This window comes from Aegilops tauschii, chromosome 6 (assembly GCF_002575655.3).
Source record: "Aegilops tauschii subsp. strangulata cultivar AL8/78 chromosome 6, Aet v6.0, whole genome shotgun sequence".
Taxonomy (NCBI): Eukaryota; Viridiplantae; Streptophyta; class Magnoliopsida; order Poales; family Poaceae; genus Aegilops; species Aegilops tauschii.
This window is the reverse complement of record NC_053040.3, coordinates 45,763,107-45,786,612: the sequence shown is the minus strand read 5'-3', so window position 1 is coordinate 45,786,612 and position 23,506 is coordinate 45,763,107. Positions and strand designations below refer to the sequence as shown.

Here is a 23,506-nt window from a genome sequence, read left to right as displayed (position 1 = left end):
AATACAGAAACAAATACCAAGTCCCTAGTAAGCCTCTACTACATTAGCTCATTGATCAAAAGATGGTCAAGGTTTCTTGACCATAGACATGAGTTGTCGTTAGATAATGGGATCACATCATTAGGAGAATGATGTGATGGACAGGACCCATCTGTTAGCATAGCATATGATCGTTCAGTTTATTGCTACTATTTTCTTAATGTCAAATACATGTTCCTTCGATCATGAGATCATGCAACTCCCGGACTCCGGAGGGATGCCTTGTGTGTATCAAACGTCACTTCGTAACTTGGTGATCATAAAGGTGCTCTACAGGTATCTTCGAAGGTGTCTGTTGAGTTGGCATGGATCGAGATTGGGATTTGTCATTCCATATGACCGAAAGGTATCTCTGAGCCCTCTCGGTAATACAACATCACTAGAAGCTTGCAAGCAAAGTGACTAAGGAGTTACTCCCTCCGTTCCAAAATAGATGACTCAACTTTGTATACAAAGTTAGTACAAACTTGGGTCATCTATTTTGGAACGGAGGGAGTAGTTACAAGATGATGTATTACGGAACAAGTAAAGAGACTTACCAGTAACGAGATTGAACTAGGTATGGAGATACCGATGATCTAATCTCGGGCAAGTAACATACCGACGAACAAAGGGAACTACGTATGTTGTCATAAAGGTTCGACCGATAAAAACTCTTCGTAGAATATGTAGGAACCAATATGGACATCCAGGTCTTGCTATTGGTTATTGACCAGAGAAGCGTCTGGGTCGTGTCTACATCATTCTCGAACCCGTAGGGTCCGCATGCTTAACGTTCGTTGACGATATAGTACTATATGAGTTATGTATGTTGGTGACCGAATATTGTTCGGAGTCCCGGATGAGATCACGGACATGACGAGGAGCTCTGGAATGGTCCGGAGGTAAAGATTGATATATAGGATGATAGTATTCGGTCTCCGAAAGGGTTCCGGAATAAACCGGATAATTATCGGATCGCCGGAAGGGGTTTCGGAAGGCCATGGGGAGTTGTTGGGCCTAACATGCCAAAAGGAGGGGCGCACACCAGCCCACAAGGGGCTAGTGCGCCCCACCTCCTGGCCGCCGGCCCTAGGAAGGAAGGAGGGGCTGGCCGCCTCCTGCCTTTCTCCACGCAATGAAGAAGGAAGGGGAGGCGCCCTAGGGGCCGCCGACTCCCCTTTCCTTTCCCCATGCGCCAAGTATGGAAAGGGGGGGTGCCTTCGCAGGCGCCCTAGGCAGCCGTCGCCCCCCCTTGAGGCGTGCCCTAGGCTGCTTCCCTTCCCCCTCCACCTATATATATGAGAGGAGGGGAGGGGGTGCCACACACCACGATTCACGAAGCCGTGTGCCGGCGCCCCTTCTCCCTCTAGTTCATCCTCTGCTCTAAAATCGTTGTGCTTAGCGAAGCCTTGCGGAAATAGTTTCACCACCTCCGTCACGACGCCGTCGTGTTGCCGGAACTCATCTACTACTTCGCCCCTCTTGCTAGATCAAGAAGGCGCTGGATCAAGAAGGCGAGGACGTCATCGAGCTGAACGCGAAGGTGTTGTACGTTTGGTGCTTGATCGGAACGGATCGTGAAGGTGTACGACTACATCAACCGCGTTGATAAACGCTTCCGCTTAGCGATGTACAAGGGTATGTAGATGCTCTTGTTGGGGAACGTAGTAATTTCAAAATTTTCCTACGCACACGCAAGATCATGGTGATGCATAGCAACGAGAGGGGAGAGTGTTGTCCACATACCCTCGTAGACCGAAAGCGGAAGCGTTAACACAACGCGGTTGATGTAGTCGTACGTCTTCACGATCCGACCGATCAAGTACCGAACGCACGGCACCTCCGAGTTCTACACACGTTCAGCTCGATGACGTCCCTTGAACTCCGATCCAGCCGAGTGTTGAGGGAGAGTTTCGTCAGCACGACGGCGTGGTGACGATGATGATGTTCCACCGACGCAGGGCTTCGCCTAAGCTCCGCAACGGTATTATCGAGGTGTAATATGGTGGAGGGGGGCACCGCACACGGCTAAAAGATCTCAAGGATCAATTGTTGTGTCTCTGGGGTGCCCCCTGCCCCCGTATATAAAGGAGCAAGGGGGAGGCAGCCGGCCAAGGGGAGAGGCGCGCCAAAGGGGGGAGTCCTACTCAGTAGGACTCCTCCTTTCCTTGTGGGAGTAGGAGAAGGGAAGGGGGAAGGAGAAAGAAGGAAGGGTGCGCCCCCCTTCCCTAGTCCAATTCGGACCAGACCATGGGGAGGGGTGCGGCCACCTTTTGAGGCCTTTCTCTCCTTTCCCGTATGGCCCATTAAGGCCCAATACGAATTCCCGTAACTCTTCGGTACTCCGAAAAATACCCGAATCACTCGGAACCTTTCCGAGGTCCGAATATAGTCGTCCAATATATCGATTTTTACGTCTCGACCATTTCGAGACTCCTCGTCATATCCCCGATCTCATCCGGGAATCCGAACTCCTTCGGTACATCAAAACTCAATAAAACTGTCATCGTAACGTTAAGCGTGCGGACCCTACGGGTTCGAGAACTATGTAGACATGACCGAGACACGTCTACGGTCAATAACCAATAGCGGGACCTGGATGCCCATATTGGCTCCCACATATTCTACGAAGATCTTTATCGGTCAGACCGCATAACAACATACGTTGTTCCCTTTGTCACCGGTATGTTACTTGCCCGAGATTTGATCGTCGGTATCTCGATACCTAGTTCAATCTCGTTACCGGCAAGTCTCTTTTCTCGTTCCGTAACACATCATCCCGCAACTAACTCATTAGTCACAATGCTTGCAAGGCTTATAGTGATGTGCATTACCGAGTGGGCCCAGAGATACCTCTCCGACAATTGGAGTGACAAATCCTAATCTCGAAATACGCCAACCCAACAAGTACCTTTGGAGACACCTGTAGAGCACCTTTATAATCACCCAGTTACGTTGTGACGTTTGGTATCATACAAAGTGTTCCTCCGGTAAACGGGAGTTGCATAATCTCATAGTCATAGGAACATGTATAAGTCATGAAGAAAGCAATAGCAACATACTAAACGATCGGGTGCTAAGCTAACGGAATGGGTCAAGTTAATCACGTCATTCTCCTAATGAGGTGATCTCGTTAATCAAATGACAACTCATGTCTATGGCTAGGAAACATAACCATCTTTGATTAACGAGCTAGTCAAGTAGAGGCATACTAGTGACACTCTGTTTGTCTATGTATTCACACATGTATTATGTTTCCGGTTAATACAATTCTAGCATGAATAATAAACATTTATCATGATATAAGGAAATATATAATACTTTATTATTGCCTCTAGGGCATATTTCTTTCAGTCTCCCACTTGCACTAGAGTCAATAATCTAGTTCACATCGCCATGTGATTTAACATCAATAATTCACATCACCATGTGATTAACACCCATAGTTCACATCTCTATGTGACCAACACTCAAAGGGTTTACTAGAGTCAATAATCTAGTTCACATCGCTATGTGATTAATACCCAAAGAGTACTAAGGTGTGATCATGTTTTGATTGTGAGACAATTTTAGTCAACGGGTCTATCACATTCAGATCCGTAAGTATTTTGCAAATTTCTATGTTTACAATGCTCTGCACGGAGCTACTCTTTGCTAATTGCTCCCACTTTCAATATGTATCTAGACCGAGACTTAGAGTCATCTAGATTAGTGTCAAAACTTGCATCGACGTAACCCTTTACGACGAACCTATTGTCACTTCCATAATCGAGAAACATATCCTTATTCCACTAAGGATAATTTTGACCGATGTCCAGTGATCTACTCCTAGATCACTATTGTACTCCCTTGCCAAAATTAGTGTAGGGTATACAATAGATCTGGTACACAGCATGGCATACTTTATAACCTATGGCCAAGGCATAGGGGAATGACTTTCATTCTCTTTCTATCTTCTGCCGTGGTCGGGCTTTGAGTCTTACTCAATTTCACACCTTGTAACACAGGCAAGAATTCTTTCTTTGACTGTTCTATTTTGAACTACTTTAAAATCTTGTTAAGGTATGTACTCATTGAAAAACTTATCAAGCGTCTTCATCTATCTCTATAGATCTTGATGCTCAATATGTAAGCAGCTTCACCGAGGTCTTTCTTTGAAAAACTCCTTTCAAACACTCTTTTATGCTTTGCAGAATAATTCTACAGTATTTCCGATCAACAATATGTCATTCACATATACTTATCAGAAATGTTGTAGTGCTCCTTCTCACTTTCTTGTAAATACAGGCTTCACCGCAAGTCTGTATAAAACTATATCCTTTGATCAACTTATCAAAGTGTATATTCCAACTACGAGATGCTTGCACCAGTCCATAGATGGATCGCTGGAGCTTGCATATTTTGTTAGCTCCCTTTGGATCGACAAAACCTTCTGGTTGCATCATATACAACTCTTCTTCCAGAAATCCATTCAGGAATGCAGTTTTGACATCCATTTGCCAAATTTCATAATCATAAAATGCGGCAGTTGTGACGTTTGGTAGCATACAAAGTGTTCCTCCGGTAAACGGGGGTTGCATAATCTCATAGTCATAGGAACATGTATAAGTCATGAAGAAAGCAATAGCAACATACTAAACGATCGGGTGCTAAGCTAACGGAATGGGTCAAGTCAATCACGTCATTCTCCTAATGAGGTGATCTCGTTAATCAAATGACAACTCATGTCTATGGCTAGGAAACATAACCATCTTTGATTAACGAGCTAGTCAAGTAGAGGCATACTAGTGACACTCTGTTTGTCTATGTATTCACACATGTATTATGTTTCCGGTTAATACAATTCTAGCATGAATAATAAACATTTATCATGATATAAGGAAATATATAATACTTTATTATTGCCTCTAGGGCATATTTCTTTCAGTCTCCCACTTGCACTAGAGTCAATAATCTAGTTCACATCGCCATGTGATTTAACATCAATAATTCACATCACCATGTGATTAACACCCATAGTTCACATCTCTATGTGACCAACACTCAAAGGGTTTACTAGAGTCAATAATCTAGTTCACATCGCTATGTGATTAATACCCAAAGAGTACTAAGGTGTGATCATGTTTTGATTGTGAGACAATTTTAGTCAACGGGTCTATCACATTCAGATCCGTAAGTATTTTGCAAATTTCTATGTTTACAATGCTCTGCACGGAGCTACTCTTTGCTAATTGCTCCCACTTTCAATATGTATCTAGACCGAGACTTAGAGTCATCTAGATTAGTGTCAAAACTTGCATCGACGTAACCCTTTACGACGAACCTATTGTCACTTCCATAATCGAGAAACATATCCTTATTCCACTAAGGATAATTTTGACCGATGTCCAGTGATCTACTCCTAGATCACTATTGTACTCCCTTGCCAAAATTAGTGTAGGGTATACAATAGATCTGGTACACAGCATGGCATACTTTATAACCTATGGCCAAGGCATAGGGGAATGACTTTCATTCTCTTTCTATCTTCTGCCGTGGTCGGGCTTTGAGTCTTACTCAATTTCACACCTTGTAACACAGGCAAGAATTCTTTCTTTGACTGTTCTATTTTGAACTACTTTAAAATCTTGTTAAGGTATGTACTCATTGAAAAACTTATCAAGCGTCTTCATCTATCTCTATAGATCTTGATGCTCAATATGTAAGCAGCTTCACCGAGGTCTTTCTTTGAAAAACTCCTTTCAAACACTCTTTTATGCTTTGCAGAATAATTCTACAGTATTTCCGATCAACAATATGTCATTCACATATACTTATCAGAAATGTTGTAGTGCTCCTTCTCACTTTCTTGTAAATACAGGCTTCACCGCAAGTCTGTATAAAACTATATCCTTTGATCAACTTATCAAAGTGTATATTCCAACTACGAGATGCTTGCACCAGTCCATAGATGGATCGCTGGAGCTTGCATATTTTGTTAGCTCCCTTTGGATCGACAAAACCTTCTGGTTGCATCATATACAACTCTTCTTCCAGAAATCCATTCAGGAATGCAGTTTTGACATCCATTTGCCAAATTTCATAATCATAAAATGCGGCAGTTGTGACGTTTGGTAGCATACAAAGTGTTCCTCCGGTAAACGGGGGTTGCATAATCTCATAGTCATAGGAACATGTATAAGTCATGAAGAAAGCAATAGCAACATACTAAACGATCGGGTGCTAAGCTAACGGAATGGGTCAAGTCAATCACGTCATTCTCCTAATGAGGTGATCTCGTTAATCAAATGACAACTCATGTCTATGGCTAGGAAACATAACCATCTTTGATTAACGAGCTAGTCAAGTAGAGGCATACTAGTGACACTCTGTTTGTCTATGTATTCACACATGTATTATGTTTCCGGTTAATACAATTCTAGCATGAATAATAAACATTTATCATGATATAAGGAAATATATAATACTTTATTATTGCCTCTAGGGCATATTTCTTTCAGTCTCCCACTTGCACTAGAGTCAATAATCTAGTTCACATCGCCATGTGATTTAACATCAATAATTCACATCACCATGTGATTAACACCCATAGTTCACATCTCTATGTGACCAACACTCAAAGGGTTTACTAGAGTCAATAATCTAGTTCACATCGCTATGTGATTAATACCCAAAGAGTACTAAGGTGTGATCATGTTTTGATTGTGAGACAATTTTAGTCAACGGGTCTATCACATTCAGATCCGTAAGTATTTTGCAAATTTCTATGTTTACAATGCTCTGCACGGAGCTACTCTTTGCTAATTGCTCCCACTTTCAATATGTATCTAGACCGAGACTTAGAGTCATCTAGATTAGTGTCAAAACTTGCATCGACGTAACCCTTTACGACGAACCTATTGTCACTTCCATAATCGAGAAACATATCCTTATTCCACTAAGGATAATTTTGACCGATGTCCAGTGATCTACTCCTAGATCACTATTGTACTCCCTTGCCAAAATTAGTGTAGGGTATACAATAGATCTGGTACACAGCATGGCATACTTTATAACCTATGGCCAAGGCATAGGGGAATGACTTTCATTCTCTTTCTATCTTCTGCCGTGGTCGGGCTTTGAGTCTTACTCAATTTCACACCTTGTAACACAGGCAAGAATTCTTTCTTTGACTGTTCTATTTTGAACTACTTTAAAATCTTGTTAAGGTATGTACTCATTGAAAAACTTATCAAGCGTCTTCATCTATCTCTATAGATCTTGATGCTCAATATGTAAGCAGCTTCACCGAGGTCTTTCTTTGAAAAACTCCTTTCAAACACTCTTTTATGCTTTGCAGAATAATTCTACAGTATTTCCGATCAACAATATGTCATTCACATATACTTATCAGAAATGTTGTAGTGCTCCTTCTCACTTTCTTGTAAATACAGGCTTCACCGCAAGTCTGTATAAAACTATATCCTTTGATCAACTTATCAAAGTGTATATTCCAACTACGAGATGCTTGCACCAGTCCATAGATGGATCGCTGGAGCTTGCATATTTTGTTAGCTCCCTTTGGATCGACAAAACCTTCTGGTTGCATCATATACAACTCTTCTTCCAGAAATCCATTCAGGAATGCAGTTTTGACATCCATTTGCCAAATTTCATAATCATAAAATGCGGCAGTTGTGACGTTTGGTAGCATACAAAGTGTTCCTCCGGTAAACGGGGGTTGCATAATCTCATAGTCATAGGAACATGTATAAGTCATGAAGAAAGCAATAGCAACATACTAAACGATCGGGTGCTAAGCTAACGGAATGGGTCAAGTCAATCACGTCATTCTCCTAATGAGGTGATCTCGTTAATCAAATGACAACTCATGTCTATGGCTAGGAAACATAACCATCTTTGATTAACGAGCTAGTCAAGTAGAGGCATACTAGTGACACTCTGTTTGTCTATGTATTCACACATGTATTATGTTTCCGGTTAATACAATTCTAGCATGAATAATAAACATTTATCATGATATAAGGAAATATATAATACTTTATTATTGCCTCTAGGGCATATTTCCTTCAGCTCTCCCCCTCTCGTAGCTATGCATCTCCATGGATAGATCGCGTGTAACAACAACAACAACAAAGCCTTTCGTCCCAAACAAGTTGGGGTAGGCTAGAGGTGAAACCCATAAGATCTCGCAACCAACTCATGGCTCTGGCACATGGATAGCAAGCTTCCATGCAACCCTGTCCATAGCTAGCTCTTTGGTGATACTCCAATCCTTCAGGTCTCTCTTAACGGACTCCTCCCATGTCAAATTCGATCTACCTCGCCCTCTCTTGACATTCTCCGCACGCTTTAGCCGTTCGCTATGCACTGGAGCTTCTGGAGGCCTGCGCTGAATATGCCCAAACCATCTCAGACGATGTTGGACAAGCTTCTCTTCAATTGGTGCTACCCCAACTCTATCTCGTATATCATCATTCTGGACTCGATCCTTCCTCGTGTGGCCACACATCCATCTCAACATACGCATCTCCGCCACACCTAACTGTTGAACATGTCGCCTTTTAGTCGGCCAACACTCAGCGCCATACAACATTGCGGGTCGAATCGCCGTCCTGTAGAACTTGCCTTTTAGCTTTTGTGGCACTCTCTTGTCACAGAGAATGCCAGAAGCTTGGCGCCACTTCATCCATCCAGCTTTGATTCGATGGTTCACATCTTCATCAATACCCCCATCCTCCTGCAGCATTGACCCCAAATACCGAAAGGTGTCCTTCTGGGGAACCACCTGGCCATCAAGGCTAACCTCCTCCTCCTCACACCTAGTAGTACTGAAACCGCACATCATGCACTCGGTTTTAGTTCTACTAAGCTTAAACCCTTTCGATTCCAAGGTTTGTCTCCATAACTCTAACTTCCTATTTACCCCCGTCCGACTATCGTCAACTAGCACCACATCATCCGCAAAGAGCATACACCATGGGATATCTCCTTGTATATCCCTTGTGACCTCATCCATCACCAATGCAAAAAGATAAGGGCTCAAAGCTGACCCCTGATGTAGTGGATTTTTTTTATTTTCCATGCAACGTTTGCCAACAATCCCCGGCGTGGAAGCCCGCTGCTCGGGCACCCTGACTTTGGAAGTGGTGTTCGGTTCACCGGACAACTTTCGCAGCGAGGACTTGATCTTCGACATTGTCCCTTTCCGCAGCGGCTAGCACGCACTCTTGGGCCAAACAACGTTTGCTCGTTTCAACGCCGTCCCCCATTATGCATACCTAAAGTTAAAAATGGCTGGACCCAAGGGCGTCATTACAGTCAATGGAAACACGGAGCGCTCACTCCGGACTGAAGAGCATACAGCGGCCTTAGCAGTCGAAGTCTAAACTAGTCTCAAGGGGCCCAAGTACCAGCACGCCGTCAAGGCAACGGAGGCAAGGAAACGGGCCCAAGATTTATCTCCGTCTGAGGAGCCTTCCCACGCTCCATGTAAATAGGGACACGCCCCCCACAGCACGCCTACCCCAGTCGCACACAACGTGCCTCAGCAGCACAACTTCGCACTCAAAATACCATTGACAGCTATGGGGCCTAATTAAGCTAAACACGAAGTGTTCTGCCCAACTGAACTATGTTCAGACGCGTCTTCGGACGTCGAGCAGGTACCATTAAGGACCGCCTCGGCACCGAGACGTCGGCTAAGGGTCACAGTGCGGAGGACGAAGCACCCTCGTAGCATCTACATGGGGGCTGAAGCCGACAACCGGCAACTTTCAGATTGAAAACGACCGCACAGGAGTTAAAATAAAATAAAAACAGATTCAAGTATGATAAACCATACAAAGGGCCGCATTATAGAAGCAAAAGGTCTAATTGTCATTACATGATAGTTCACTCAAGGATTACATCTTTGGGACATTGGTCCTCTATCGCCCGAGCACCATCCATAACGATGGGAAAATACTGCTCAGGACGACGGTGCTCCTTTCCAATAGGCGGGGGGACCGGTGGCCATCTCAACTGGCTTGGTTTTGGCCCAGTGCACCATGGTCCTCGCGAAGGCCATCCGCGCTCCTTCGATGCGCACGGAGCGCTTCACAGCATCAACCCGGGAGGACGCGTCGCGCAGCTTCTACACCAGGCCGAAGTAACTACTCGGTATTGGCTCTACGGGCCATAGCCGAACACAAAGGTCCTTCATGGCTGGCTCAACCATTCGATGCAGCTCCATCAACTGCTTCATGTGGTTGCTCAAAAGGGGAGGGTGTTCGGGTGCCTAGAATTGTGCGTAGAACAGCCTGTGTTTGGTATCACCCTCCCGAGTTGCATAATGCCTCGCCGCATCCGCCGCATTCCTCAGGAGCTCCGCAAACGCGCCTGAGGAACGCGAGACTCGTGTCAGTGACGCGAACTTGTGACCGCCAAAGACACTCTACAGTAAGTACGGCTTATCGTCAGCAATTTGCTTCACTTGACGGAGCTCTTCGCGGGTGCCCCGTGTCTCCGTCCTCGCCTCCTAGACCTCCTGCTTCACCTTGGACAGCTTGAAGGCCTGATCTTTATTCTTCTACTCAAGGTCCTCACATTTAGTGACGGCATCCTTGAGCTCTTGCTGCACTTCGGCCACTCTGGCCTCGTGCTTCTCACTCATGGTTTTCACCGTCTTGAGTTCGACGGCCGCTCGCTCGGCCGCCGCCTCTTTGGCCTTCTTCAGTTCAGCCCCAAGGCCCTCGACCTCCACGACGGCAGCTGCAAACATAATTAAGCACCTCTTGCTTAGGGATAATCTCAAATACTCTGATCTACAAAAGAGATGTAAAGTCTCGACCGGGCTAACCTTGCACCTCGTCAAACCGAGCTTCCGATTCATCTCATCCAGCGTCGCGGCATTAGCAGCCGCCGCAAGAGATGAGGCCTGCAATAACAAAAAAACTCATGTAGTTCAGACTCCCGATTTCATGGTTTTTCGGTCCTCTGCCAGGTTTTCAACCCTGACAAAGTCTCGAGGGCTGCTATATACAAGGAGTGTATAACTTTGTTCAAAAATTCACTATGAAAAGAAAATTACATGGCTTACCTCGAAGTCCGTCAGGAGGCTACTGAAGGCTTCCTTCAGTCCGCTATTAACGGACCGAATACTTTGCAACACCATGCCCATTAAGGCGCGGTGCTCCGCAACGATGGAGGAGCTGTTTAAGGCCTCCTCCATCACTTCCGGCCACCCAGCCAAAACTCGATCGCCGATGTTCGGTGCTGGCGGCGGGGCCCCTATTCCTCCTTCAGTGGAGGGTGGAATTGACGCCTCTGGGGGCCTTGGGGGCTCCGAAGCCGTCTCTCTGGAGGGCTCTGATTGACCGAGCTCCCCCTCTTTGTTCACCACGAGGGATCCCTCCTCCTGGTCTTCGGTGCCCGAGGTGTTAGCCTCGGCCATAATCTCGTCACCACCACCTCCCATGTCCGGGCCGGGAGGGGTCCTTCGGGACAGCACCTCCCCGGTCTCCTCGACGATCGTAGGAGGTGCAGAACGCGACGCAGACCCACTCTCCGCCAGTTTGGCTGGCGGAGAGGTCCCCTCTAAGGTTTGGTCAGCGGGGTGGGCGCGCGGCGGACTGCAACATAAAGGGCAAACATGCTATCAACAGTGGAATACCAAAACAAACACCTGGAGAATATCTAAATTCATACCTTTGGGCAGGGGGCTTGACCTTGGGGTTCCTCTTCGGACGTTGCGGACTCCTTATCGGAATCTGAGCTTGGGCCTGCACTGCTTCTTTGGGGCATGAGGGGGCTGCTCCTCCTCAGCGTCATCCGACGCCTCCCTCTTTTTGAACGGGAGGAGTCGCTCTCCTCGTCCTCTTCCTGCTCCCCCTCTAGGGCGGCGGGAGTCTGTGTGTCTCCGGATTTGCTGTCCGGATGCCTTCTTGGGCAAAGGCCTTCCCTGGCCTCCGGCACCTCCTTCTTTTCCCTCTTCTCTGGCGCCTTGTACGGCGCCACGGTCAGCATCTCCTCCAGCAGAGCCGACCAGGGGTCTTCGGGCAACGGGCCGGACTGTCGATCTTCTTGGCCTTCTTGAGCCAACCCTGTGGAAGTAGGAAAACTGGGATTAAAACTCCTGTAAGGCAAACATCCGAACATAGAACGGATAGAACTTTGCTACCTCCTTTGGGGGGTGCGCGATGTCGAGACCAATGTCCTCCTTGGTTGGCCACGCCTTCTGAGGCTTAAACAACACCTTCCACCGCTTGTCGTGGGTGGTGCCGTAGAAGTACTGTATGGTGGCCGGATCCTTGAGCTTGTAAGACCACACTGGGGTGGCCCTTTGTTGGCAGGGGAGGAGGCGGCGACAGAGCATCACTTGAACCACGTTGGTCAGCTTGGCGCCTGCCTTTATCATATTGGAGACACGCTTCTGAAGCGCCTCCACATCCGCGGTGGACCCCCAGTCAAGACCTTTCTTGGTCCACGAGGTTAGCCTTGCCGGGTGTCCGGATCTGAATTCGGGAGCCGCCGTCCAGGCCACATCCCGTGGTTCTGTGATATAGAACCACTCCTGCCAAACTTTGACAATATCAATGAACGTGCACTCCGGCCACTTGACCCGGGCAAGCTTGCTGATCATCGCCTCGCCGCAGTCCGCCTGTTGGTCGTCGACTATCTTCGGCTTGACGTTGAGGACCTTTAGCCACAAGTCGAAGTGCGCCCGGATTCGCAAGAAGGCCTCGCAGATGATGATGAAGGCCGAGATATGGAGGAAGGAGTTCAGAGCCAGATCATGGAAGTTCAGCCCGTAGAAGTAACATAAGCCCCCGGACGAAGGGGTGGAGCGGGAAGCCCAGTCCTCGGATGAAGTGAGGGATGAACACCACCCTCTTGCATGTTCGAGACGTGGGGACGGCCTGGCCCTCCTCTGGGGCCCGGTGAGCGATTCCGGCCGGAAGATAGCCAGCGCGCTCAAGTCCTCAATGTCGTCGTTGGTGACGGTGGAGACCTCCCACTTTCCTCCCGCGCCAGATCCGGCCATGGCTGGATCCAGGGAACGACTGGAGAGAAGTTCTTAAGGAGAAAAAAATTTGGGGGCGCTGGAGCTCTGCTGATGGGGAAAGCGATGGTGAGAGAAAGGAGAAGGCGTGCCCAAATTAGCTGGGCCGTTCCACTTCTATAAACAACCGTGAATGCCGACAGTTCTTTAATTACGTCACGAACCTTGCCGCTTCCCGATATAATCGCGGCGTTATGCGCGAAAGGGGGAATTGAAATCATTGATCATATCCCTTAAAAAAGGGCACGATCTCCACCTTGATGGAACGTGCCAATGGAAGCATTGCCTCGAACCGCGAATCGAGCTTTCACAACGGTTCGATGTTTATGACCAGGTGCAACCCTTCGCCGAATAGTTGTCAAGCGAGGGCACTGTTCACATTTGGGCAATTGGCCTTTGAGGCTAAGCAATATCTGCAGTTCGGATTCCGAACATTACTTGGTTAGCACATGGCCGTATTCTAGCTTAACAGCTCTGGGAACCTGGTTAAAGAAGGTGTTGCAGAACATGGAGGAGAGGAACTCACCCCGCAAGCCAGAGACATCGGGTACATGAAGATCTCAAGACACGATGAAGCACCGACATTGGAGGCTAGTTTGGGGGCCACTGAGGGAGTCCTGGATTAGGGGGTCCTCGGCCTGCCGGCCTATCTCTTGTGGGCCGGACAGCTGGGCCTCATTGGCAGTGCTAAGAGGCGGAAGTACGAGACGGATCCGTATCCGGACAAGAGTTATTCGATGCCTTGGTGTGTCCTCGAAGTCAAGCTAAGAAGGGCCGGCATGTTTATCCTTTCCTTGTAACCGACCATGTGTAACCTAGTACCCCTGGTGTCTATATAAACTGGAGGGTTTAGTCCGTAGAGGCGAGAACAACAACCATCATCCTACTAGTCTAGGGTTTAGTTCATCTTATCTCGTGGTAGATCAACTCTGTAATCATCCTCTACACATCAATATAATCAAGCAGGATGTAGGGTTTTACCTCTTAGAGAGGGCCCGAACCTGGGTAAACACCGCATCCTTCGTCCCCTGTTCCCCATTGATCCAAGATCCGTAGCTCGGGACCCCCTACCCAAGATCCGCCGATTTGACACCGACAATACCCAGTACTTTCGATGATGTGCGATTGATCAAGTGTGTTGCAGCCATCACAACTTCAGAAGAATTTCGGCACATTCATAGTAAACATCAGTGATCGAGCAACCTCCAAAATATGGCGATTCCTCCTTTCTGCCACCCCATTCTGAGGAGTGTCCGGACACGAGGTTTGATGCAAAATCCCATGCTATGATAAGAAAGTCCCAAACACTTTGTTCACATACTCAGTGCCATTATCACTTCTTATCACTTGTACCTGAGCATTGAAGTGATTTTTCACATAGGCACATAAAGTGTTGAAGCATTGGAAAGTCACTACTAGATTTTTCATTATAACCGAGGGTCAAATTACCGTCGGATATTTCAGTCCACCGTCGGATTTACATATAAACGACGGTACACCGTCGGCAATCTCCCGTCGGCTATGCTTGGTCGGCCATTACACGTATAGCCGACGGTACTTTTGGTTAATACCTTCTCCGACGGTAATTAGCTGACGGTGAGTCGTCGGGCATGTTTTGGTCTCCAGCCGGTTCACATAAACTCGACAACGCTTATAGCTGACGGTTCCCCGTAGAATATTTATTTTCTGACCGTTATTACTTCCCGTCGGCTTTCACAATAGATGACGGTATATTTGACCCTTTGGGGTTTCTTATAACCGAGAGGAGAATGAAACCCTTCGGGGTTTGCTATAACCAGGAGGAGAATGAAATCGAAAGCTATTATGATCGCCGACTGTGTATACACCCCTTCAGGGATTCCTACGGTTGAGAGCCTTACAAACAACATCAATATACAGATTCATCAAGAGTGAAGTCTCTGTTGTTGTATGGTAGGCCATTAGTCACCCCGAAAGGATTGTTTTCCACTTCAAATATACTATCTTATAATTGCACAACCACACATGACCAAGTAACATATAGTATATTTAGCGGATCCAAATTACATCGATCATAATGATCTATCTAGGAAGTTTGAAATGCTAAACAAAAATAGTAACTAAGATATAATGGTCCAAGCATTAAGTTCACTTTGTTGCATATCCTGAAGAAAGATCAGACTCATCTTCATCACCATATGGATCATAACGCCCATTGCCATATAGATCATGACAATCATCGCCATAGACATCATCACCCTTGCCATAGATCACGATTCCTCCTGTATTGTTTCCCACTCCTAAGAAATGATTAGAGTAGTTGTAAGGGAGATGAAAATTGTGTAATCTAGTTGAAATTTAATTGAGCATACAATGACAAAACTTAGATGTTCTAATTGACTGGTTAGCTGCTATCTAACAGTATCACTACGTATTAACCTTTTGATCCTTCACATGCAATTTTCAGGGTAACATGAATCACCAGGAACACATACTCCAAATAATAAAGATTGAGGACTACACATTGCTCTGTGTACTAAAGGAATAATCTACCAATAAACCACACTGATTTCAATTTCATAATAAGTTTGCAACGGTTCAGAATACATCATGCTTTTCGAATTACTTGTAACATTCATATAATTCAAAGAACATGACATTTTTCTAATTAATTTTATTAATCATATCTCCAGAACCCGCATGTGCTATGGTTACACCAAGATGGACAGGTGATACAGGTAAAAAAAATCCTTATCTGAAAGATACAATGCGGCGTCGATAATCGGTTCATTGGCTTGTTGCGATTACAAAAAAATATATTAACCAAGTACAATGGACATCTACAACCCCACTGAAGTATATACCAACGTTTATATTTTGCAGTAGTAGACTAGCAAACCACTACTGGGCAGTTTGGGCATACAGTAAACTGGTTAAGAATGCCATGTAAAGAAATATATAATTTGTTTGTTCATTCAAAACAAATTAAATAGCAGCAGCTCACACTAAATCTCCACCAACAATAGTTTAGATTATACTACACATACCTAATTAAATTAAGCCACTTCTTATGTTTCGTATGAGAGGTCAAAATCATTCTCCATGGTTAAAGCTACCAGTATTTCTGTATGTACTTCCAATTCTTCTCAACAATGTCCACTTTTTTAGACCCTGGTTCCATTGTTATAATGAAACCAAGCTTTCCATACATTCTCAAAAGCATCATGGTCTCAAAAGTTCAGGACCAAAAGAGGCAAAGCCATTACAGGGAAAAACAAAAGCTAGAAAGGAGGATGCCTGACAGAGGGTCAAACATGCCAAATCATATTGTCTAATGTTGAAATTTTCTCTGTGCAAATGATTTTATTGTAATTGATTATAGTAACATATTTGCCTATATGAATTCAACAACAAATTTCCCCTGGCACCTTAATTAAGATGGATTTAGTGTAAAGAAAATAGCCAAACGATAGATTTCTAAGTTATGAGCCACATCTAGGAAAATAGGGCACATCTAGGAAAATAGGGCACAAGCAGGTGCATACATTATATATACTACAATAGTACCACCTAGGCAACGTGGTAAGCTAAGAAAACACCTCAAATAAAAAGAGCAGGACTCGAAGCAAGTTATCTGTAGCATGCGTCTTGAAAGCCATTGTACGCTGGCTCAAAAGCGTTACATTGTTGCTCTTCAGATAGACCAACCTTTCACATATATGTTTCTCCATGCTCATGTTGTCTAGAAATAAATTGGCGCATAACTAAATGTGTCAGTTTCATTTTGATGAACATCATCTCGTCCCCTTTCAAATACGACTTCTTGTACCTAAGCTCAAAAGCGTTACATTGTTGCTCTTCAGATAGGCCCAACGGCCACCTGCATGATAACATAGCGTATATAAGAACATCAAATAAGAACCCCTGCACTACATCTTGGAGAAAGAACACACAGGACATGATGTTGACATGTCAGTGGATGCATCAGCCTTAGGAACAGGAGCCAAATGTTACAGAAATACAAAATACTGAAAAGAAAAGCAAAAGCAAGATGAAAAAACTTGGAAAAAGAACAAGGAATGTACGTACTACATCTACATGAATGGAGGACTGCTAGTTAAGTTATACAATAGTGTGAAGTATACATCCCGATTCTGATTGCACATGCTGACATAGTGTCTCTTCTCTTATGTACTAGTCAAACTGCTGTAGCTAGCTAGCCTTGACCAAACATACATGCATCAACACAAGCTAGCTAGCTCATCTCACCGTTGCAAAATGGCCACTTGCTAGTTAATCAAACTATTTTTAACACATAAACTTGACTTTATTTTCCAAACTAATAGGCATGGCTTTGTTTTTCAACCATACACACAAAAAATAGACCTAAACAGACATGCAAACAACCATGACCTCGTTGTAGAACTTGAACCTCACCACCACAGAAGCCAGCCATGTCACCATCTCCATCTCCCCGGTATTCAACTTGAACCACAGGAGCAAATCCTGGACCCCAACCACCAGAAAATAAGCTCACCATCCATTAAACAACACACATACGCCACATATATGACCTGCTCGAGGAATTGCGCAAAGGAAGAGGCGACCGGACCTGGTACAGGCGGGCAAAGGCAGGAGTGAGCGTGTTCTACACGGCGGCATCAGGTGGCCACTCGGATGAGGAGTTTCAGAAGGGGCCGATACATGCCGTGGGAGGTTGAGGGGGAGAGAGAGAGCAGACGAAGAAGATCGACGCGGTCCTGAGGAGCGGCGTCGAGCACCTATTGGTTGGTTAGATCCGGCAGCGTTGTGGTCGGAGGCTGCCAGATCTGAGAACCACGAAGACGGAGACGAGACTCGAAAGGACACTTCCGCGTCGGGAGGAAGAGCAGGGAGTGGGTGATGTTGCTGGGCCAGGGAGAGCGACGAGGGTGAGGTGCGCAGCCGGATCAACGGGCGACAGCGGGGTTGGCGCATGGCGGCGACGGCGAAGAAGTTGTTGGGACTTGGGAGAAGAGAAGATGCGGCGTGGGACTGGGAGGTTTCAGAGGGAAAGGGGTGGGATGGCAGGACGTGGGCACATGGCGGATACAAGATGGGCCGCACGCAAAAAAAAGGGTAAGTGGCAAGAGGTAAATAATGGCTGGAGGTGAAAATAGTTCCTGCTCCTGCCGTAACTGACATTTTTTCATAAGAAATTCGAAAAGATATACCATACGTATTCAGTAAAGAAAATCTTTTTTTTTTTGAAACTCAGTAAAGAAAATCTACTGTCTCTTTTGCAGCTAAAATAAATTTCTACTCGAAAGTAATTATTTCAGATATGTCATCAAAAGTAATTTCATGGTCGAAATTGCCATATCGATCTTTGTACGATTGGTTGATGCTACAATCTGACTTCAGTTGGACCCAAATCAAGGAATCAATCGATAGTTGGCATGAATCTTTGCATGTAAATTGTATATAATCTGTCGTGCACAAAGTACTCATCTATAATATATTGTTATGCATATGCAGTATAAAGTTACAGCCCAATGTGTGCTACTCTCTCCGTTCCTAAATATAAGTCTTTTTAGACATTTCAAATGAAATACAACATACGGATGTATGTAGACATATTTTAGAGTGTAGATTTACTCATTTTACTCCGTATGTAGTTACTTGGTGGAATCCCTAGAAAGACTTATATTTGGGAACGGAGGGAATACAAAACATTTCAATATGGAGGCACACATTTATGAACAAGTGGAGTACTCCCTAGGAATAAGGTAAATCAGAGCTCGAATGATAACAATCCTAATAAACTCCAAGGAGAGTGGAATGAAATATTAATAAATTTACCGATTTGCTAGCATCATGTCAATATATACTATTAATATGCATGAAAAGTAAATCAAAATCAAGTTCTATTAGCTATTGGTTAAGGCTTGTAGAAAATTTTTCATCTCGAATTGATTTAACCAACACAAAGATGAAGATAATTTAAATAAAATTTAGTTAGCATTATAAGTTTCTAAATGATTAATTTAGATTTTTCACGAGCTTCGTGAATCACTAGCCACTGCTTGGATGCCCCATACGGAAACACTGGCTGCCTTTAGCCACAACTGTCACGACGAGGGATTGTCGAATGCCCTCGCTCGGCGCTGAGTTCAGACCTTCTCTGAGCTTTCAGAGTTGGTGTTAAAATTTTGCACCATTGAAGAAGCCTAGCTAGCCCAGGAATCAGGAATCAGTATACTCAGACGAATCAAAGGCGCGAAAAAGAAAGAAGACGGGACCCTAGACCGCCCTAGACGGATTGCTCGACTGACCGTGCCCTATACACTCTACTTTGCTCAATGCCAATCCAACCCATGGCCTTCGAGCCTGTTGGGTTGTAAAACAAGTCGCTAAGGGAGGCGAGACTCTCCTCTCAAATAGGCACCATCAGTCATCCCACAAATTCCTCGGAAGAACCTGAGGTTCTGATGATTTACCAAATATATAAGTCAGGAAACCAAAGAAAACGGGTCCTACAGGAGCTCGTCCGCGCCCCGATATGTGCACCCCCGGCGGCATGGTTGAACATGCCGATCACATTTGAGCAGCACGACCAGCCAGTGGTCGATCTAACCGATGCCCAGCCGCCATTGTCCTCGACCCCATCATGGACGGATACCGACTACACAAGGTACTAATGGACGACCGCAGTAGCTTAAATCTCATTTACGAGGGAACGTTGAAAAAAATGCAATTCGACACAACTCGCATCTAGCATAGCTCAATTACATTTAAAGGGGTCATCCCAAGTAGGGAAAGCACGACGCAAGGGAAAGATCACCCTCGATGTGGTCTTCGGCACTCCCGAGAACTATCTGATCGAGGAGCTGACCTTCCAGACCATGCCCTTCTAGAACGGCTACCATGCCCTGCTGGGGCGAGAAGCGTTCATAGTATTCCACGCCATAACGCATTAATTGTAAAAAAAACTACATGAGTAATGCACTTACAAATACAATGTTAGATGTTCATTCTTGGATATTTTCTTATAGGGAAAGTATCTACAATATAACATCGGTCATTCCACATGTTTATCGATGTTGTTCACCGAAACATATATCAGTGGGACTGAAAGTTGACCGTCGGCTATTGCTATCCCCCGTCAGGTATTTCTCAAATAATCGAGAGTCACACATGTATTGTCGGCCATCTTCACTCATAGGTGAGAGTTTTCTTTTCACCGTCGGCTATGAAATTTCACCGTCGGCCATTCCATGTAATCCCCGTGGGTGTATGAAAAACCGTCTGCCATTTCTAGTCATAGGTGAGAGCTTTATTTTCACCGTCGGCTATTACATATCACCGTCGGACATTACATGTAATTCCCAAGGGTGTAGCATAAACCGTCGGGCATTACAATGAACTGTCGGGCATTAAATGGGATACCCAAGGGTTGGATTTTTACCATTGGTTAATCTAGCATACCGTCGGCTATTACTAGTAATACTTGTGAGTTTACAATAACCGTCGGCCATTGACACTACCGTCGGCTATTACTATAATGGCCGACGGCCCGTCGGCCATTACATTTCACCGTCGGAAATATGGGGATTTCTAGTAGTGAGTTTCATCCTTGTGACGCATCAAATAGATCCATATCATACGTGAATGGCAGTCAATAAAGGTCACAAAATACTTTGAACCACTAACCGACACCACCGGACTTGTCCAAACATCCGAGCGAAACAAGCATGAATGGGGATATACTTCTATGTCCCTTACTCACATAAGACGTCCTTGTGTGTTTTGCAAACTCACACGCATCACATTTCAGCTTGTTCTTATCGACTCCATGCATTACATCAGGAAACAACTTGAATGTTTTATCAAAGAATACATGCCCCATCCTTCAGTGATGTTTCATCGCCTCAAACGTCTCTTTCTTCCACAATTGCCGCAAGCACTGGGCTGCCTGTCAGACCAAGCCCCTCATGGTCCATGTACCACAACCCCATACGCCTTATTCCAGTCCCAATCCTCCTTCCTAGTCGGCTTGTCCGCAATCAGGCACATTTCTCAGTCAACTGTCCACCTGGTCATTAGAGCACTAAAAGACATTAGAGCACTAAAAGACAACAGATTGACCGGGAAAGATGGCACATGTAGGACTGAAGATAACTTAACTTAATATCAGGTGTACATTGAACTGTCCCAATGCCCTTAATAGGTCGTGACATCTCGTTAGAAGTACATATCGTGTTACTTTGAGAGGGAGTGAGTTGATCATATGACTCAAACTACCCGAAGTCACCTGCAACATGTTTAGAAGCACAGTCTAGAACCCACTCTAGATCAGTCCTATGAGCAGCAATTGTGGCCTTTTCAGTGCCATCTTCATCAGTGTTCGCACACGAACACGTCACGTGTACCCTCGAAGCCGGGGGTGATGCACCGCAGCTCACGTCGAAGGAGTCTCACCGGAAGCGCGATTCGCAAGTCGACCGGGAGAGCTTTTGGCGACCCGAAACCCCACACTCCCGGGAGGGACCCCGTCGGGGAGTGCGGCGGCTATGGGCTGCCCTAGGTCGGTCAAGCCGCCCCTAGAGCCTCGGTATTCGCAGCTCTCCAACACGAAGAACGAAGAAAGAACGAAGGAGCAAGAACGAGGGAGGGACAAAACGTAGATGAAAAAGTAGTAGATGTGTTTTTTTGCGATTGTGTGTTGTTTAATCGGCCGTCACCTCTCATCTATTTATGAGGCGGTTGGACTTCCCGTACAAGAAAAGGACTAAAATTCCGTTCAAAACATCAAAAACCCTAACCTAACTCGGACAGGAATCTTTGGTAATTTCCCGAATCAACTCGGTCCCACGGATTGGTTCGTTTCGGTCCCACCGAGTGAACGTTGCCAACTCTCTATATCCTTCTGTAATTTCTCGGATCAACTCGGTCCCACCGATTGGTTTGCTTCGGTCCTACCGAGTGAACATTGCCAACTCTCTGGTAAATTTTCGGACCAACTCGGTCTCACCGATCAAAACAACTCGGTCGGTCCGAAATGACTCCGCAGCTTTTGTTTCTGACCTTGTTTTGCCTCCACAGGTTGCATACGACCTCGGATTAAGATGATTTTAATATCAAAATCGATTGTTTCGACGAGACGAAGACAATTCATGTAGATCATTTTTCCATACGAGGCAGTCATGGGGGCGTAATCAGCCGAATAGTGTTCTGAATACAAAATCTCGGTATTTCGAACACAACTTCGGTCTTCGAGATGAGATCGGATGGCGATGGCCCAAACTTCAAAGATGTTTATATCGACAATACGAAACTTTTTAATGTAGATCACTTCTCCATTTGAGGCCATATTAATTAAGTTCTTGATCGTGCCAAAATCTGGTGTCAACACATGCCCCCCTGTTTTTCGGCAAAACTTGCGTGCCGAAAAATAATTTGCAATGTATTTGTTCTAAGGACGATGTCAACACTCCATCGGCCATTTATTTTTCTCAAGACGATACTTATGTATCGGCCATGTTTATACTAAGGGCGATAGTTATTTATCGGCCATGTCTTTGCTTAGGACGATAGTGATATATCGGCCATTGCCTATCTAGGCTTCTTGCCACACACTTGGGTGATATTTCTTTAAATATTTGCCATTGAGAGCTCGAGGTAATAATGTGCCTTGTACAGATTCCACCAAATATGAGTTTCCGGGAACCACTCTTGTAATCCTAAAAGGACCTTCCCAACTTGGAGACCACTTCCCGAATTTTCTGTCTTTCGAACCAATTGGTAAAATCACCTTCCACACGAGATCGCCAACTTGAAAAGTCTTCAACTTCACCTTTTTATTGTAAGCTCTTGCCACCCTCAACTTATCTCTCTCTATGGCCTCCAAAGAAACCAAACGTTTATCGGCGACTTCATCAATATTGTCCATCATCAAGTTATAAAAGTCCACCGCCGATAAATCATTTTGTTTGGCTATTCTCAAAGCATTCAAATTCACTTCCACTGGTAAAACAGCCTCTTGACCATATACGAGCTCATATGGAGTTACCTTTGTAGCACCATGCCTTGAGATTCTGTGTGCCCACAAAGCTTCGGACAGTAGCTCATGCCATCTCCTTGGATTATCCTCAATCTTCTTGATGAGCTTGATCAATATTTTATTGCTAGACTCAGCTTGTCCATTGGCTTGGGCATAATATGGAGAGGAATTGAGCAACTTTATCTTATATGACTCGGCAAATTCTCTAACTTGATGTGACACAAAGGATGAACCTTGGTTTGTAGTTAATGTTTGAGGAATGCCGAATCTATGAATAATGCGCTCAGTTATGAATTGAATTATCTCTGTATGAGTCATATTTTTGAGTGGTATTGCTTCAGACCATTTAGTGAAATAATCAGTCGCCACCAACACGAACCGATGCCCCTTTGAAGAAGAAGGATGAATCTCTCCAATAAAGT

At 45.1% G+C, this 23,506-nt stretch overlaps 1 protein-coding gene and 1 long non-coding RNA gene across 7 annotated transcripts in view; one reads left to right on the top strand and one right to left on the bottom strand.

Moving 5' to 3' along the window:
* LOC109763428 (F-box protein At5g03970) overlaps positions 1-23,506 on the top strand; it is a 64,768-nt gene that overhangs the window by 16,445 nt on the left and 24,817 nt on the right. The gene's annotated exons all lie outside the window — the stretch shown is intronic.
* Positions 15,025-18,116, bottom strand: LOC109763429 (uncharacterized). 3 transcript variants are annotated; one of them, XR_002232926.4, is made up of 4 exons: positions 17,655-18,116; positions 17,456-17,548; positions 16,642-16,922; positions 15,025-15,342 (listed from the first exon to the last, which is right to left on the bottom strand). It is a non-coding gene; the product is annotated as an uncharacterized lncRNA (long non-coding RNA). The 3 variants fall into 3 exon arrangements; XR_002232927.4 differs by having other exon boundaries at positions 16,751-16,922; XR_005759252.3 differs by lacking the exon at positions 15,025-15,342 and having other exon boundaries at positions 15,821-16,922.